Here is a 19,182-nt window from a genome sequence, read left to right on the forward strand (position 1 = left end):
AATGAAATCTATGTTTCTATATTATTCATAAACATAAGGAGCCCTTTATATATAGAGAATTACACCATCATATAATAATGGAAAGATAAAAGAAAGGAAATACAAATATGGAAAGAGTACAAATCATAATCTAATAAGGAAAAAACAAGATGCCGATTCTCTCTCTCTCCTCACGGCCGAGTCTCTCTCTCTCCTCACGGCCGAGTCTCTCTCTCTAGCATTGGACCAGTTATGAACCGGGCCGGTTATGGACATCCACAATATTATTTAAAACAGATAACAACTTAAAAACCAAGAGAGTTTTTTTTCATTGATAACAAAGTAGAAAACAATACACGATGAACGGAAATGAAGATTACATCACAAGCATTGATAACTTCATCTTATTACAAACTTATATCACACACGTCTTATTCATAAAGTTTGTTTGATCAACGACAAAAGAAGTATAGATCATTAAACGGAGACGATGTTGGTCACAGTGACCTTAACCATTTCAGCTTCGAAGATAATAGCATCATTCACCAAATACCCCTTTGATGCATCGTGTAAATCTGCTAACGATATGATACTGTTCACTCCCCCACACCATTATCACTTCGAATAGGGTACCAAGCTGCAGCTATAAACCAAAATTATATCAACTACTAGTTTCATTCACTGATATTTTTGTTTTCTCTTGGAGAGTAACGTTTTATTTTTTTTAGTTTTCTTACAATATCTCTCCCTATGGTTGGTGCTTCGTTGATTCTTTAACCGCAGATTAACCGCTCCCCAAGTGTTTTGTAGCGACTGCGTCTGGCCTAAAGCCTTGAGCATATAAATAGATTGGAAGTGCACTCCCACTTTTCGGTTAAACCCTAATCTCCTGATTATACATCAACCAAAGAACTTTTTTATTTACCCTTGGCCACTGCATGAATACAAATGATAGTTGCAAGATTTGAGATCATGAGTACTAACCAGTATCGGTCTCCGACGAGAAAATCATCAGATAGTAGAACTTATCTTCCATGTCAGAGAAATGAGGTATCATCCAAGTAAACCATTGCGTGGAGGGTTTGATACGAACGTGACTTTCTCTTGTACCTTGGCTGGTTAACGATGAAGATCTCGACACCAAAGAACAAGTGTCTTGCACAATGTACCCTTCGTTTGTGTTTTTGAAACTTGCAAGATCAATCAATTGTTCGAACCCCAACTCTTTTTTCTCTGCGTTGAATCTCATGCTCACTACAAGAAAAATGGCCTTTCTTAGCGTAAGAAAACAGCTATTAAATGTCTTTGTTAGCGTTATTGAAACCGCTATGTCTGCCCGAGCTATAATAGGTCCCCCCTATATATAGCATTGTTTGACATGCTATCGTAGTTTTACAATATGATAGCTTTTTTTATGGATTGCTATTACTGAGTGATATTTATAATAGCATGGACATAGGATGCTATATATTCTATACGATAGCAAAGTTTACAAGTTATTATATATATTTTTATGGCACAATTCACCATTGTGGTTTGCAATATGATAGCAATTTTGTTAATGCTATATTTTCGATATCGTAGCAGTAATTTTGTGTCATAGTATTTGTTGTTATTTATGTGGTAACCTGTTCCTATTCGATTGAAAATCTCATAACCTGCCACATTCATTGATGCAGACACAAGTTCCAAAATACAAAGTCTTAATCCGAACAACAACAAGTTAGCTAGAACATAACCCAGACAACAAGTCTCAATCCAAACTAGAACACAATAACATCCAAGTAGAGTGAGTAGAATAGTACATTACACATGATAGACGTCTTAACACAAGATCACCTTCTCCTTTGGCCATGCAATGCATGAGCCAATTGCATCTCCCAAACACTCGATCTCAGAAGATGGACGCCAAACCTCTGCGAAAGTTACCTTCACCACATCAATCCAGACTTTAACTGCATTTGGTCCCAAGGGAACAAAGTGAACAGTCTGTTCTGGGTTGTCTGATGCCCAACGTCCTTCTGCAACCACCTGCTTGTTCCCGCCAATGGACATCAACTTGCACTTCTGGTTCTCTTTTGGAGCAGCATCCTTTTGACAATGACGCTACAATGTATTCAAGACAAACCATTTTATGTCAATGAAATATATAACAACAAACGGACAGCTACTACGAACTTTACCTGAGATCTTCGAAGAGGAGATGCAACTTGAGTTTTCTTCGGAGTAGCTTTTGGAGGTTGTTGCACTGGAGACTTAGAAACTGGTGACGAAGCAGAAAATGTGTGCCCTGGAGATTTGCTTGTAGCAGTCGATGCTTTAGGAGATGTGGGTCGTGTTGAATTTGTTGTGTTTTCAAACACACACTTACTTGCAGGCCATGCTACAAAGTGCTTAACAGAGTCCCGAAGGTATGTCATTTCTGGTCTAGGTCTCCACAGAAATGTGTCAGGTTCATGCACCACATCTACAAATACTTTCACTGCATTTGGTCCGAGAGGGAGACGATTAACCAATGCTTTTGGTTCTTGACACTGCCAACGGCCTTCAGCAACAACTTCGTCAGTAGTTGTCCAAGGTGATAGGAGTTTGCATTTGTTCACAGAATACGCCGTTGGGCTCTAGCAGACACAAGCATATGTTAATGATCACAACAACTCAGACAAAGAACAACAAAGTAAACTGTAAAAACTTGCTTCTTGATTACACATCTTACCCTAAGAGGAATATCTTCAGAATACATCGACTGGTCTGAAATAATGCAATTATTGGCAGGCCATGCAACCATCTCGCCAACCGCTTGCTCAACAATACACATACCGGTTGCAGGCCTCCATAAAAAAGCATCGGACTTGATTGCAGTTTCAACCAATACTTTAACAGCAAGAGGACCTAAGGGGATGTCATTCACAAAGTCTTCCGGTTCAGATGAAATAACACGACCCTCAGCAACTTTTTCATCAGAACCAGACCAATCAACCAACACACACTTAGGGTGTGCGCTTTTGTTAACACTCTACATAAATATATTTTAAAACATGTCAGTGCATTACTTACTTCACAATTACTAACCAATTATTGTGAAGATGTAAATTACTTACTCTTGCTCTTGCAGTAGCTGAGTTTTCACCTATCTCAGGTTCTTGCTGTAACATAAATGCATGTAAGTAATCAGCTCATAACTAACATCCAAGAATATAAACATGCTTAGTATAACTAACCTGTCTCTTCATCCTAGCAAGTTCAGATTGCAACTCGTTAACCTGGTTCATCAAACAAGGTGCTTCTCTTCCATTTCAGCCATAAATTGTTTCTTCACTTGAAAACAAGCTAACTTCGTCTTCCCAATGTTTCTTCCCATCGCCCTCAAGTGACCAGGATTGTCAGGTCCTAATAGTACTGAAAGCGGATCCACACTAAGGTTTGTTGAATTAGAATTAGCACCGTGATCAACAATCTCAGCTGCCTTTTTCTGTCAACAGAAAATATGTTACTAAGCATATAGTTATATCTTTGAAGCACCAAAAAAAACTACTTACAAACTTCTCCGCAGCTAGCATATTGACTGGTGTTCCATCTTTTTTTGTACGTGACTTGACCCACACTTTAAGCCTACTCACTTTCGATACTCCACCACTCTCTTGTTTCTGATGAAAACATGACATCAGATGTGAAAAAGGTAGTAAGTGAAGAAAAAGTAAATAGATAAGGTGAAGAAATGTACCATATCCTCCGCTAGCCTAACCATTCCTCTACGGCTACAAGTGTGAGGAATTTGTTTGCTCCTCCTCTCCTTGTATTTATCACTCAATACCTTAAAGTCTGAACTGGTTTTGCAGTTGACAAATTTTCGCCACTCCACTGGATTAACATTCTTTGGTCTCAGATTCATCCTCTCTTGGTTAGTAGATTTGCCTCTGATCTGCGTGACAAGTCTTGATTTTGACGCCCTCCATAAACATCCCATTTGCTTCAACACAGCATTCTTCTGATAGTCTTCATCAAGCTTAAACCTTGCCTACAATCACAAATATACCAAATTAATTACAGATATCGATACAGAACCATCAAATGTGAAAATGTAATAGGAGAAAGTCACCTGAACAGATTTCCAAAGAACAGTTTTAACTTCCTCACTGATTTTCCTCCAATCATCAAATGTGACAGGTACATGTTCCCGCACTAGTGGACCTAGGTATGAAGACAGCTTCACTGATCCTTCACCAACAGGATCTCCAAAATCATTGAACTCCACTCTTTCTCTAGCATTTGGATCTCTGGCGATGTGCTTCATCTTGGTTGGACCTCGGTGTTTCTTCTGCTTAGGCTGAACTTCACTCAATTCCACCTCTCCTTCAGGCTCTTCTTCCTGCTCGTTAACGTCAGTCTCCACAGCCCTGTTAGCCTCTTCCGGCTCTTCCTGCTCGTTAACGTCAGTCTCCACAGCCCTGTTAGCCTCTTCCGGCTCTTCCTGCTCGTTAGCAGCTGCAGTTTCTTCATTTTCTCGAAGCTCTTCATGCTCCTTCTCAGCGACAGGCTCCTGATCTTTTTCAGAATCATGCTGCGGTTGACATTCTATAGTACCAATAAATTCTACTTCCACATCAGACTTCTTCTTCCTGCCCCTCTTTGTGATCTTCGTGTCTTTGTTGGTGACCTTACTAGTATGCGCATTCTTTTTCATTCTTGTAGTCTTTGGACGACCCATTTAATTCACCTGAAACAAATTACACATTAGTTAGTACAAGATACAAAAAGAACTATGAAACTACATCAGTCATCACAAAAAAGAATACACAAGAGTCAAGCATCAAACAAGACACATATCACAGAAGACCTCACAAAAGAACACAAAACAGTCAAGCATCAAACAAGACACATATCACATGCATCACACATATATGCCTTCACAATCAACTCGGGCATTGTGAGCTTCATCTATTTCAACATCCATATCAATGATTGATGGCAATGGTCCAATATCTATGTTGACATCTTCTTCTTCTGTTTCATTGTATCTTCTTGATGGACCTCTTAGGACAACATACCAGCAGGATGTATCATCCTCCCTTGAGTAAAACACTTGTTTTGCCTGAGAAGCTAATATGTATGGATCCCTATTAAAGGAAACTTGAGACTGATTCAAGTTAACAAGTGTGTACCCATCTTCCACCTTAACTCCGTTTCCTCGTACTGCCCATTGACACCTGAATAGAGGGACGTAAAAGACATTATAGTCCAACAAGATAATCTCTGTAACTCTCCCATAGTATGATACCAAATCGACGACTTGTGAAGTGTCTTTTGCACTCGCTCTACACATTGCAGTAGCCTCATAAAATACTCCACTGTTTTGGCTCATCCTCTGAACTGAGTGTGTGTGAAAGCGTTGTCCGTTCACTATGTAGCCTGTATATGACCTTGCAGTACTACATGGACCATATGCCAACCATTTTAGAGTCTCTCCATGTGTTTCAGAATCCACTTTTATCTAGCAAAAAGTATAAGCAATTGTCAGAATAGAAGAACAATTAATTTAGAAACGCAACAACTGTTATAAACTTGCCTGCTCTTTTAACCAAGAAGCAAAATTCAGGGTATGTGTACTCCACAAATATGTTGCATCACGTCTACATCTTGCATTTGTGTCTTGTAGAAATTGTAGATGCATGCTTGTGACACAAAAAACAAATGTTTCAGTTCCTACGTAGCTTATAGGTTACGAAGTTAAAAAATGCAGTCACTTACTCAACATAAGGGTCAACAACAGATGTGTTCTGTAGGACAGCAAGGTGGGCTGTTTTCTTCTCCATTTCAGAGAGGTTAATTGATTTTGGTGCCGATATTGGACGTCCCTCTAGGATTGTCTGGCTCTCATAGTCAGCATTCCTATCTAATTTCTCCTCCACATTGGTTGTCTTTTTAAGAAACGCACTGCAGAACTGCATGCACTCTTCTGCAAGATAGGACTCAGCAATACAACCCTCTGGCCTCGCAGTGTTTCTAACATAGTCTTTCAGGATCTTCATGTGTCTACATAGAGTAAAAAAAGTTTTAGTCACAGTCTAGAGATTTTAAAATTTAAATATAGTATAAGTTACCTCTCAAATGGATACATCCAGCGAAAATGGACTGGACCACATAGTTTAGCTTCCCTTCCAAGATGAACTGTCAAATGAACCATTATGTCGAAGAAGCTTGGAGGAAAAAATCTCTCAAACATACAGAGAGTTTCCACAACTTCTGCTTCCATTTTTGAAATCTGCTCTACATCTATTACTCGCTGGCATAACCGGTTGAAGAATGCACACATCCGTAATATTGCTAGTCTCGGGCCTTTAGGTAATAATCCTCTAACTGCAACCGGGAGTAACTGTTGCATCAGCACATGATAATCATGTGATTTGAGACCTGATACCTTACACTCTTCTACTGAAACACCCCTAGATATGTTTGAACAATATCCATCAGGTCCTTTAAAATCAGAAAGTCGCTTGCAGAATACTTTCTTCTCACTCTTCGACAAAGACCAAGGTGCTGCTGGTAGGTAAGTCCTTTTCCCTTTGGCCCTCGGGTGCAGATCCTTTCTAATACCAAGATGTTCCAGATCCTTACGTGTATTGAGACCATCCTTCGAATTCCCACAGTGAAGTAACGTTGAGACAATGCTCTTTGCCACATTTCGCTCAATGTGCATTACGTCCAAATTATGCCTCACGGGTAGTTCCTAAATATCAATACAAAAGAAGCAAAACTGTGAGAGTCTTAAAGATAATAATATACAAGGAATATTGTGTGTTCAATATAAGACTTACCTCCCAATAAGGAAGTTGAAAGAAGATTGATCTTTTTTTCCATCTTGACAACTCCTCCTCATCAACTTCATCTTCTTCCTCTGCCTCAGATTCACTGGAAACGTCCTCAATATCACAGTCTTCTTCAACACTCACTGTTCTTTTCCTCTTCGTTCTACCTTCTCTAAAATTCCCAAAGTTGTTAACAAAGTGCTTCAGGTTATTGGAAATGTCATGACCAGATAGTATCCTAGACTTTCTCCCGTGTTCAGCGTGTCCATCAAACCAAGCCTTCTTCGACCTATATCTATGCGTTGGTGGGAGACCCTTTCTATGAGACATATACACATGCTTCCTACAGAACTTCAGCCACATACTATCAGTGTGTTTCCCGCACACAGGACAACCCATTTTTCCTTTCACTTTGCATCCAGCTAGATTTCCATAGGCTGGGAAATCACTAATAGTCCAGAGCAGCATTGCCTTCATTGTAAATGCAGTGTTACTCACAACATCATATGTTGACTCTCCTTTGCTCCACAACTGATTTAAATCCTCTATTAATGGCTCTAAGTAGACATCAATACTATTACCAGGCTGTTGTGGACCAGGAATGAGCAGTGTTAGCATGATATTCTCCTTCTTCATACATAGGTTAGGAGGCAAATTGTAGTTAACTAACAGCACAGGCCAACAACTGTACTTACTGCTCTGCATGTTGAAAGGATTAAATCCATCCGTAGAGAGTCCCAGCCGTATATTCCTTTCCTCAGCGGCAAATGTGGGATACTTGTCATTCATCTGTTTCCATGTCACAGAATCTACGGGATGCCTTAGTTTCCCATCGCTGCTCTGGTTAGTAGAATGCCACCTTAGGTTTCTGGCCATTTCTTCAGACCTAAACATCCTCTTTAGCCGTGGGATTATTGGAAAGTATCTTAATACTTTCTGTGGGACACCTTTCTTGATCTCACCAGTGTGCTGGTTAATCTTCCATCTTGAGGCCTTACATTTAGGACAACTGTCGAGCTTCTTCAACTTCTTTCTGAACAGGCAGCAATCATTAACACACGCATGAATCTTCTCATAACCCATATCAAAAGACTTCAAGAACTTCTTAACTTCGTACAGTGATGTATGCAACACGTTATCCTCTGGTAACATCTCCGGCAACGTCTCAAGTAGATCATCGAAGCTCTTGTCAGACCAGCCATTCTTAATCTTCAGCCTAAACAATGACACGATGGCTGATAACTTGCTATGGTTTGCGCAGCTTGGATATAATGGGGTTTCAGCATCTGCAATCTTTGCCAAGAACTCATCTTCTTTCATGTCTTCTCCCTCTGACATCTCACAGAAGTCACGTTCAGTAGCTAACTCTTCATCTAAATTCTCAACAGCTCTGTACAACCCAACAATCTCTTCATTCCACTGCTTCTCTTTCATCTCGCCTTCAGCCACAGAGTATACTTCTCCATGATGATACCAGTCCTTACGCTGCTTGTACACCTCATCCATTCCCCTCCTAACCAAATGATCGACTATATCGGCAGCTGAATGCCGATCTACATTCCGACAGTCTGTGCAAGGGCAGATAATGAACTTATCAGCTCCATCATCCGCAGACACAGCTTGGACAAAGTCCCATGCACCCTTCTCATAAGCAGGATCAACTCTGCAGTTATAACATAACAAAACAGAACAATTCATTAAACACTCAACTCCCCTACTGAGTACTGACATGGATCAATATATGTTGATTTCTTACCTTGACAGATGAACCCACGCCTTCTCCAACATTGTTTGATCTATACTTCTTTAAAACCATTAGAACGAGTAAAATGGTCACAGAATACACAAATTCTAAATAACCAACAAGTAAAATGGTCACAGGAAATAGAAACCAACGAAAGTAAAGTAGCCAACGAGAGTCAAACAAATGAAGCTAAATTCTGGAAAAAATTAACAACACTCAGTAAAGTAGTCAACGAGAGTCAAACAAATGAGAATCATGTTATGACTAAGCAAAGACTAAAACAAATCAGAAGCATGTAATGACTAAGCCGAGACTAAAACAAACCATAAACATGTACTAAAGCCACGGGAATTAAACAATTTAAATCAGAATCAAACATATCATAATAAAAGAAATGAGAATCATGGGAAACTGAGATATCGAAGAAAATAAACCTCTTCGGTTCGAATCGACTTGAGCTGGAGAGTACCACAGGTTACAGACGACAAAATCGAGCTTCAAGGTCTCGGCGGAGAGTTTCGGTTGTGGGAGAGAGGGGTTAGGGTTTTCGAGAGAGAGAGAGAGAGAGAGAGCTGGAGAGTATCACAGGTTACAGAACACGAAATCGAGCTTCAAGGTGTCGACGGAGAGTTTCGGTTGTGGGAGAAAGGGGTTAGGGTTTTCGAGAGAGAGAGAGCTGGAGAGTATCACAGGTTACAGAACACAGAATCGAGCTTCAAGGTGTCGACGGAGAAATTTGGGTGTGGGAGAAAGGGGTAGGGTTTTCTCGACTGAGAGAGAGAGAGAGTTACTCATTTTTTTTAAATTTAGTTGTCGACAATCATTTTTTTTATCCTTATGTATCCTAAGTGTTACAGTAAAGAGGGAATAGATTTAGTATTTCCCGGTTCTCAAATTTTCACTAAGTATAAGCGGTACGCGTGCTTTTCTATTCCCGCTTTGTGAATTTTTCCCGACAGCATTAAGTTAATGCTATCAATATGTCCCAAAATCGAAAAAATTATCTACCATAGCAGTTTGAAAATCCGTGCTATCCCGCTATGCTATAAAAGGCCAAATTTCTTGTAGTGGCTCCATCTGCGATCCACAATCAACTCGGTTTATAAACTAATCTCTAACAACTTTTACAACTTCCAGGAAGCAAAATATAAAAATTCAAATGATGACAGCCGGTCATTGGCATAGCGATTAAACATACTTAGGAGCTGTTTGTTTCACCATTTGTCATCTCCATCTAGATGATTCATCTGTATGATAGGTTCAAATGATCATAACATATCATTTGAACCTCAATATGTAATTCCCTCACAAATCTCATGATTTCTGAATCGGCCATTAATTTACCTGTAACGGTTAAGTACTTGTCTAGCTTTGGAACGTGAACAAAGAGTTTGAGATCAACATTGACTTCCAAACCATAGGGAATAGATTCAGCCTCTTCGATCCTCAGGTAAAGTGATATATAGCCAGCATTACCAACGTGCAAAACTAATCTCCTGAATTGTTTTTTTTACCATGAAAATTATCTTAATTAGTAAATAAGCTAAAGAAATGAAAAAAGTAAAGATCTTTTACCATTTGTAACCAGCAGCTTCAAAAACAGAGGACTCGTAGGGTTCGCCGCCGGTAAACCGGACTGACATAAACGATAAAATAAAACCGATGTTAAGGAAATTAGACGAATGTAAAAACGAATACAAGAACGATAAGAAATCATATTCGCTAAGAGACATGGAGTCGAGATATGATATCTTTCCTTAACTCAAAATATTCGCTCTGTTAGTGAGACGGGACTGTACGAACATAGAGTCCCAGGATACAACCATGGCAGACGAATCACGCCTGACTCGTCATCGCCCTATCGAACTATAAACTCTACGAAACACTCTCATATTTATGACTTACGGTAAGGGATTTTTGCTGCTTGTTTCGATATGAAAAAAGTTGAGAAATGAAGGAAGAGGAGAGGCGATATTTAAAGAGACGGAGAAGACCCACTTCCCGCAACAGCTGCTGCACGTGGACGAGAATCTCACGGAGATCGAGGGAAGTTGAGTTTCGAAACTTCTTCCTCAAGACTCTCTGTTATCTCGTTTAAAACTTTCGAGAGGATAAACTGCATGACATTTTTATTTTCTAGACTAACTACTTGTCGTTTTAAATAAAATTGCATGCTGTTTTTTCTCAAAATAAATGGCAAAACGTTAAGCTTAACTTGGTCCAAAAAGAATAGTCTTATTGGGCCGAAGGCCCTCCACCAAGACCCAAGGCCCAAGCCCAAGCCCACACCCACGCCCACGCCGAGCCGCCCAGACGGCGGCGGCGGTGCGCGCGTGGGGAGCTCTCTCTTCCTCTGAGCCGTTTAATCTAGTGTAAGTGTGTACACTTATATATACTTCTCGTTTTCTCCTCATGTAACCGATGTGGGATGTCTCTAAACTTCTTCATTAAAGTCATTAAAGGCTTCTTTAGTTAACACCCGCAGGCCCATTTCTTTTCATCATTACCAATTTTTATTAAAGCCATCGTGCTTAATAGATTGGTCCAACAATCCCCCACATGAATAGAAATGACTCTAGACATATGCAGACAAAATGCAGACTCGATAGACTCTAAGGAAAAACTATACTTATTCTAATCCTGAATAGACTAGACAGACTTATCGAGAGTGTTTGTGAAAAATTCACTGTGTTTGAGTTGGTGGCATTTTTAAGCTTTGAACCACTCATAGTTAATATCTGTCGGGTTTACTTTACCAGAAGGTGAACATGATGTTTTGAACCAACCGGTGTTTTATGTAAACCGAGATAACAAGCATAACGCAGCTTCATTTTCTCGTAGAACTTAGTTCTCTATTGTGTTCATTGTGGCCCTGAACTATTCCTGGTTTTCATGAGTGAACTTAGAGAATATAGCTTTGCATTCATTCTCCTAGAAACGTCCCCATTTCACACTCATTAGGTGATTGACCATGAAAAGTATTGAGTAATACTCCGCTTAGAAGCTATGGAATCATCAAAAGCTTATGCTTATCCTTTACACATTTGTTAGCACTTTTATCATCTTAGGAGCTGGGAATAGACTACTTTGTCTCAAGTGCTTTGGTTAGATTCTGCTTGATTTTGTTTTCCCTTTGAACCTACGTCTTGGGATCTCCAGTCATGATAGGTAGGGTTGCAATCAAGCATCCTCATTCGTTATAGGCTTTAAACCCATTCCTTTTGATGATTTAGCAACAACATCTCGTGGCAAACCTTTAGTAAATGGATCCGCTAGGTTGTCAGCCGATTTGATGTAGTCTATTGTGATTACACCAGTTGAGATAAGTTGTCTAATGGTTTTATGTCGTCTTCTGATGTGACGAGATTTACCATTGTAGAGATTATTCTGAGCCCGAGCTATTGCTGATTGACTATCACAATGTATGCGTATAGCTGGCACATGTTTCTCCCACATAGGAATATCTTCCAAAAAATTTCTAAGCCATTCAGCTTCTTCTGCTGCTTTGTCTAAGGCTATGAACTCAGATTCCATGGTAGATCTGGCTAACACTGTTTGTTTGGTAGATTTCCATGATATTGCTGCTCCTCCTAGTGTAAAGACATATCCACTCGTGGATTTTGAGTTTTTAGAATCTGATATCCAGTTAGCATCACTGTATCCTTCTAAAACTGCTGATTTTTACCATAGTGAAGCCCAAAATCTTTGGTGTAGCGCAAGTAATTGAGTACCCTCGTTATAGCTTTCCAGTGTGTATGACCTGGATTACTTGTATATCGACTAAGTACGTTTACTGCATGCGCCAGATCCGGTCTAGTACAATTGGTCAAGTACATGAGACTTCCGATCACACGTGCATACTCGTTTTGTGAAACCGCTTCACCTGAATTCTTGTCAAGTGCATTTGGGGATCTAACGGAGTTTTTGCCGTACTATTAGAGTAATTTTTAAATCTCTCTAATATTGTTTGAGCATAATGAGATTGTGTTAAGATAATTCCGTTTGAATTTCTTATAATTTAACCCCGAGAATTACATCTACTAATCCCAAGTCCTTCATCTCAAATGTCCCTTTGAGCATGTTCTTTGTTTGATTGATAATGTCTTTATTGCTTCCAATAATGAGCATATCATCTACATATAGACATAGCAAAACATACGCATTTTTGGTAGTTTTGTAGTATATGCATTTGTCACATTCATTTATTTTGAAACCATTTGACATCATTGTATTGTCAAATTTTTCATATTTTTCATGCCATTGTTTAGGAGCTTGTTTAAGCCCATAAAGTGACTTTACAAGTCGACATACTTTGTCTTCCTGTCCGGGAATGACAAAACCTTCAGGTTGTTTCATGTAAATTTCCTCTTCTAAATCACCATTTAGAAAAGCAGTTTTTACATCCATTTGATGGATTTCTAAGTCTCTTAAGGCTGCGATAGCTATCATCAGTCTTATTGATGTTATTCTCATCACTGGAGAATATGTATCAAAATAGTCAAGGCCTTCCTTTTGTCTGAATCCTTGAACAGCAAGCCTAGAATTGTATTTTCCACCAGGTTTTCGTGTCATTATCCATTTATTCTCTAATGCTTTGCAGCCAGGTGGTAAATCTGTTATGTAATAAGTATAATTTTGCATGATCGAATCAAATTCACTCCTGACAGCTTCATTCCAAAATGGAGCTTCTGGTGAAGCCATGGCTTCTGCCAAAGTTTTTAGAGTATTTTCTACTAAAAATGCCATTAGAAAATCTTTTCCAAAAGATTTTTCTTTCCGAGCTCTTTTGCTCCTTCGAGGTTCATCTTTTTCTTCATTTTCTGAAATATCATTTATAGAAATCTCGACGTTTGTCTCAGTTTCTGAGTTTTTGTCATTGTCTCTTTCTTCTCGAGTTCGTTTTGAACCTTGTTTTTCCTTATATGGAAAAATATTTTCGAAGAAAGATGCATTTCTTGATTCCATGACTGTATTTTCATGAATGTCTGATATTTCAGATTTATGTACCAGAAATTGACATTACTGTTATGTGCATATCCGATGAAGATGCAATCCACTGTTTTAGGTCCAATAGTGACCTTCTTTGGTGGCGGTACTGCAACTTTTGCCAGGCACCCCCACACTTTGAGGTATTTATACGAAGGTAAATTACCTTTCCATAATTCATATGGAGTTTTGCCAGTTACTTTGTGTGGAAATTTGTTGAGGATATAATTAGTGGTAAGCAATGCTTCCCCCCACATGTTCTGGGGTAACCCAGATTCCTGCAACATTGCATTCATCATCTCTTTTAGAGTTCGATTCTTGCGTTCAGCAACTCCATTAGATTCTGGTGAGTAAGGAGCTGTAGTTTGATGGATTATTCCATGTTCTTTACAGAATGCATTGAATGGACCATCATACTCGCCTCCTCTGTCGCTTCTAACTACTTTAATAGTTGTTTTAAGCTGATTTTCGACCTCGAGTTTAAATTCTTTAAATTTTTCTAAGGTTTCGTCTTCGCTATGTAATTTCTATGTAATAAATATACATAACAATATTTTGTGCAGTCATCTATGAAGGTCACAAAGTACTTTTTCCACCTCTAGTTTGTAAGTATTTTAAATCACATAAATCGGTGTGAATTAAATCTAGAGGTTTATTAGTTCTTTCAACACGAGGTGATGGCGTTTTCGTGAGCTTAGCTTGTACGCATACTTCACATTTTTGTTTACTTGTTTTGCATTTAGGAATTAGATTTAAATTCATTAATCTTTGTATAGATTTGTAGTTTACATGGCCTAATCTTTCATGCCATATATTAAAAGACTCAACCAAATAAGCAACTGGCTCTTTCTTATTCATTGAAACTTTTGAAGCTACAACTTTGGAGGGACTGTCATTACATTCAACTTGACAAGTCCACCCTTAACATACCCTCCTCCCAAATACATCCCATTCTTCCTAATCACGAGCTTGTCCGCCTCAAAATTTGTGGCGAATCCATTCTTGCTGAGCAAGGTTCCCGAGACCAGGTTCTTCCTCATGTCAGGCACATGCTTCACATTCGTCAGAGTGACCTCATGTCCAGATGTCATCTTCAAAATCACATTGCCGCGTCCTTCAATCTTGGAGACTGCAGTGTTTCCCATCTTGAGCTTCTCCTCAGTCATGCTTTTTGTGATAGGTGCTGAACATCGCCCTATCGGTGCAAATGTGGGTGGTTGCACCAGTGTCATACCACCATTCCTTGGGGTTGTTGCTTTCAACCATGTTGGCTTCAGTCACCACAGCAACGAGATCCTCCTCAGTGAGATTTGCCTGAGCCTTCTCATCCTTGATCTTTTTGCGACACTCAACAGTCTTGTGCCCCACTTTGTGGCAGTAGTGACATTTCTCCCTGAACTTCTCCACATTCGCTCGCATTGATTTCAATGCCTTTGTTCTTGAAGTTTTTTCCAGAAGCCTTCAGGGCTGCAGCAGTTTTGGAAGGCTTGGCAGGAGAATGGGCGTGTGCCTTTCCTTTGCTTTTGTGCTCAGCCATGTTGACACTGTGCTCCTTAGCAGTGACCTTGTCAGCAATTCGGTTTCTGGATTCCATCTGAAGCCTCATGATGAGCTCCTCGAGCCCCATCTTCTTCTTCTTGTGCTTCAAGTAGTTCTTGAAATCCGCATAGCTTGGAGGAAGCTTTTCAATGAAGCTGAGAGTTGTGAATGTCTCGCAGATGGACATTCCTTCAGCAGCGATTTCATGGCAAATGAGCTGAAGCGCTTCCACCTGATCCATGATGGGTTTTGAATCCACCATTTTGAAGTCGTGGAACTTTGAGACCACATACTTCTGGCAGCCAGCGTCCTCACCTCTGTACTTCTTGTCCAGTGATCTCCATAGCTCTTTCGCCGTGGGGATCTCACAGTAGACACGGTACAATGGGTCAATGAGACGACCCAAAATGTAACCTTTGCAGATGAAGTCGGAATGCACCCATATGTCAACAGTTGCAAGACTGTGAACATCATCAATCCCGTATGGAATCAGGGGCTTGTCCTCCTGGATGAACTTGTCCAGTTTCATCGTTGTCAGGAAGAACATCATCTTCTGCCACGTTTTGAAGCCTTTGCCATCAAATTGTCTGTCATCAGTCATTGAGTGAAAAATCTAGGTACAGCCGGAGGAGTTTGAACTGCCACCGGAGCACTTGCAGTTGCTGATACTGAACCCGTCTGATAAAGACCAGCACCGAATAGGCTACGGCGAGTGGTTTCATCAGCAGCATTTCCCGCAGGGAGGATAGTGCTCGTTGTTGCTGCAGCGGTAGTCACACCAGTTGCATCAGTTGCTGCAGCGTTGAGTGGAGTCTGAATGACATCCGTGGTGTCAATGGGGGGTGTTGTTATCGTTTGTCATTTTTCTGTAGAGAAAACATGAAAAAACGGATTAGTACTCCATTCAACAAATAATATATTATTTTAAGGAAAATAAAAGTCTAAAATCGATGTTCATTTTTGGTGTTTGAACCAAATTATATCGATATAAGTCTTGAGAAAACGTTTTGCAAACTCGCTTAGAAGCGTTCGCAGAAACCATTTTTATAGACTTAGAATGTTTACAAACTCGCTTGAGAAAGCGGTTACTGAAACGATTAATGTATATAACGTTTTAAGAAAGTATCAAAAACATTTTACGAAAAATGCTATAAAGCAATCCGCAAAGCGTAATGAAATAAACAATAAACGTTTCGCGGAAGTGCTAAAAAACAAATCGCAAACACGTTACAAAATAAGAACAAACGTTTCGCGGAAGTGCTAGAAAGCAAATAACAAACCCCGTTATGAAATAAGAATAAACGTTTCGCTGAAGTGCTAGAAAGCAAATCGCAAACACGGTTCCAAAACCCGTTATTATAAATCGTTCTTCAACCCGATTCGAGCTTTAGACATAAAGCGATTTTGAGTTAAGATTGTAGAAGCCGGTAAACCGGACTGACATAAACGATAAAATAAAACCGATGTTAAGAAAATAGACGAATGTAAAAACGAATACAAGAACGATAAGAAATCGTATTCGCTATGAGACATGGAGTCGAGATATGATATCTTTCCTTAACTCAAAATATTCGCTCCGTTAGTGAGACGGGACTGTACAAACATAGAGTCCCAAGATACAACCATGGCAAACGAATCACGCCTCACTCGTGATCGCCCTATCGAACTATAAACTCTACGAAACACTCTCGTACTTATGACTTACGGTAAGGGATTTTTGCTGCTGGTTTCGATATGAAAAAAGTTGAGAAATGAAGGAAGAGGAGAGGCGATATTTAAAGAGACGGAGAAGAACCGCTTCCCGCAACAGCTGCTGCACGTGGGCGAAAATCTCACGGAGATCGAGGGAAGTTGAGTTCTGAAACTTCTTCCTCAAGACTCTCTTGTCTCGTTTAAAACTTTCGAGAGGATAAACTGCATGACATTTTTATTTCTAGACTAACTACTTGCCGTTTTGAATAAAATTGCATGCTGTTTTTTCTTAAAATAAATGGTAAAACGTTGAGCTTAACTTGGTCCAAAAAGAATAGTCTTATTGGGCCAGGGGCCCTCCACCAAGACCCAAGACCCAAACCCACGCCGAACCGAGCCGGCCGGACGGCGGCAGCGGCGCGTGGGGAGCTCTCTCTTCCTCTGAGCCGTTTAATCTAGTGTAAGTGCGTACACTTATATATACTGCTCGTTTTCTCCTCATGTAACCGATGTGGGATGTCTCTAAACTTCTTCATTAAAGTTATTAAAGGCTTCTTTAGTTAACACCTGCAGGCCTATTTCTTTTCATCATTACCAATTTTTATTAAAGCCATTGTGCTTAATAGATAGGTCCAACACGCCTCTCCCCTTAATCACAGAGTAGCCAGCTATCGTCACTATCTTACTCGATGGTCGGTCTTCTCTCAACACTCTTGTCACTCCTGTCAACACGTATTGAGTTTCAGTATGTCAACAAGAAATCCAAATAAAAAAAACGGTTTCAGACGACAAGCTAACAAAGAAAAGCGAGAGATATGAAACCTAAACTCGTTTCTTGAGTATCCATTTTCTGTGAATCTTGTTTTTGGTTTTGGGAAGGCTTTACATTTATATAGACAGACGCATCACGGCACTTATTGAATTAGTTACAAATAGTATAAAATAGTGAAAGTGGCTCATCGTGGGAAAACAAATATTTCTACACGTTTTTTTTTTTTTTTAATGTTTAGGTCAAAAGTTGAAATTATTATTTTAAAAGGATTTGACATCACGGGATTTTCTTAAACATTTTTGTGGGGTATTCATACGCTCTGATACCACTTTTGGGGGTTATGATACTCACTTGTTACATAATACAAACTCATAATACCCCTGTCCCTTTCACTACTCATACGATTCATCCTTGTTCATGACTCAAGAATTGTTCACCCAGTTCACGGCCGCAGCGCGCTACATCTGAGGTGGATCCAGGATCCACAACATCCACTATGAAGTATCGAAAAACACCTCTGATGTGGTTCACAAGATCATTACTCTCTCTGTCGTGGGTATACAAACCCTAGAGAGTATAAAGAGATTACAAGAGAAGTACATGGCTAAGAGCTAAGCCTATGATTACATATCTATCACTAGCTTACTCTATCTCTCCAAGAGACGCCATGGAAGCTCCCGCCTCCTAGAGGCTCAGCTTGAGCTTGAAGATCCATGTCGTGATCTCTCCTTCTTTGTATCAGCACTTGACCTAATGAGCTTCAACTATTAGGCCCATATGTTGTCCGTGCGTAGCTTGTGCAAGCCGGCCCAACATTGAACATGTCTGATGGGCTTTAACCAAACCTCACAAAACCCCACCTGTTTGGTCCAAGTCCATAACCCTTACTTTGTGCTGACACCTCTTGATGATCGAGCAAGCCTGCTCATATTCTGCATCTCCTTGTCTTCTCTTATCTCTTCTCACTTCTCTCAGCTCCACCTTGAGCCAAGCTTGAAATTCCTTCATGATCTTCTTTTAACATGCATAAGCTTCAACTTATACACCACAACCGCTCAAGTAAATTAAAACATTTAATCAACTTAGCCCCATCAATGAACATAGACATCACGCCTGATGAAAGGTATGTGGCAATCCCATTGCCATTCTGAATATCCATCACCTTCATCTATTGTCTTGAGTTGCGAACCCAGCTGCTACACTCCAAGTGTCAAAGCTCAACTCCTCATTGACGTCGTGTTACTTCATATCTTGTTACTCCTCGTGAACTTATCAACAACACAACCTTGCTGTCAAAATCACGAACATGTTCAAGTTCTTGAACAGAAACCTGAACATCTTTCTGCAAGTTGATTTCCTCCTTGGCCTTTCGATTCCACTCATGCGCATTGAGACTTGAATCAAAGTCTTTCAATTCTGTAAAACATCCTTCGAACCATATATGCTTCAGTCCTGAAACAATTTCTGATTCTCTACTTGTTTAAAACCATTTCAGCCTTGAACACCTTTTGCACTGCCATTATTTCTAACAGAACCTGTCATCCAGTTAACCACCTTGCTGAACAGACTTTCGACACAATCCTGGTGAAACCCTCATGCTGTAGTAGAACCTTGATGTCACACTAAACCCTTTAGAACCAACCGCAAACCTTGAGGTCACTCAT

At 39.9% G+C, this 19,182-nt stretch overlaps 1 pseudogene; it reads right to left on the reverse strand.

Annotated features, from left to right (window-relative positions):
* Positions 1 to 284: 284 nt before the first annotated feature.
* Positions 285 to 18,098, reverse strand: LOC125600503 (annotated as a pseudogene).
* Positions 18,099 to 19,182: the final 1,084 nt, after the last annotated feature.

The sequence above is a fragment of the Brassica napus genome, unplaced genomic scaffold (genome assembly GCF_020379485.1).
Source record: "Brassica napus cultivar Da-Ae unplaced genomic scaffold, Da-Ae ScsIHWf_2288;HRSCAF=2949, whole genome shotgun sequence".
Classification (NCBI taxonomy): Eukaryota; Viridiplantae; Streptophyta; class Magnoliopsida; order Brassicales; family Brassicaceae; genus Brassica; species Brassica napus.